Source organism: Chiloscyllium plagiosum, chromosome 6 (assembly GCF_004010195.1).
Source record: "Chiloscyllium plagiosum isolate BGI_BamShark_2017 chromosome 6, ASM401019v2, whole genome shotgun sequence".
Classification (NCBI taxonomy): domain Eukaryota; kingdom Metazoa; phylum Chordata; class Chondrichthyes; order Orectolobiformes; family Hemiscylliidae; genus Chiloscyllium; species Chiloscyllium plagiosum.
The window spans coordinates 74,433,184-74,433,972 of NC_057715.1; the positions used below are offsets into that span (position 1 = coordinate 74,433,184).

General features: G+C 41.1%; 1 non-coding gene across 1 annotated transcript; it reads left to right on the forward strand.

The window, feature by feature from the left end:
• Positions 1-467: 467 nt before the first annotated feature.
• On the forward strand, positions 468-539 carry trnac-gca. Its single transcript has one exon. It is a non-coding gene; the product is annotated as a tRNA-Cys (tRNA).
• Positions 540-789: the final 250 nt, after the last annotated feature.

Sequence of the window (789 nt, forward strand, 5' to 3'; positions counted from 1 at the left end):
ACACCAGGTTGGGTACCAATTGCCAATAATGCCCCCACATTGTGTTTAGGTATTCACAGCCAAACTCCACTAACAAGTAAACACCAGTTGTAAAAACTCAAATTGCAAAATGCTGCAAAGTTCGGGAAACAGATAGCAATACAAGATATATTCTTCTACTCGCTGTGATCGAGAATATTTGCCGGACTGCAGAAGGCTGACACGTAAACAGCGCGGGGACAGAATCGCCTATAAAATATCTCTGACCTGGTGGAACCGCCAGGCGGCAGCATTCTATTCCTAATGTATTAACGTTCGTCCAATATGCGTCACAATGGCTCTGTGGAAGGTACAGTAATTAAATCACCTCGGTGATAACATTAGCCGCTCGAGACATTCAAAGTCACAAATGAAACAAACCTTCATGAAAATCAATTCACACATTCTTTCTCTGAAATACATAGACCGAAAGCCAGCGTATCAGCACTGGGGGTATAGCTCAGTGGTAGAGCATTTGACTGCAGATCAAGAGGTCCCCGGTTCAAATCCGGGTGCCCCCTAACTTTGAAAGTTTTTAACGTGAAAAATTTGAGTAGTTTTGTGATTTCATACAGCTTAGCAAATTGTAACTCTGAAAAAGTAAACAGATTAGAGCACTTGGTATTAAATCAGCATTGACTAAGGGAAGCAAATAATTATCTTAACAGAAAAAAATTGCACAGTTACAGCAAATAAGGACGAAGAAGTGTGGAATCCAGAACCGGAGGACATAGGTTTAGGATGAAAGGGGAAAAATTTAAAAGGGTCCGA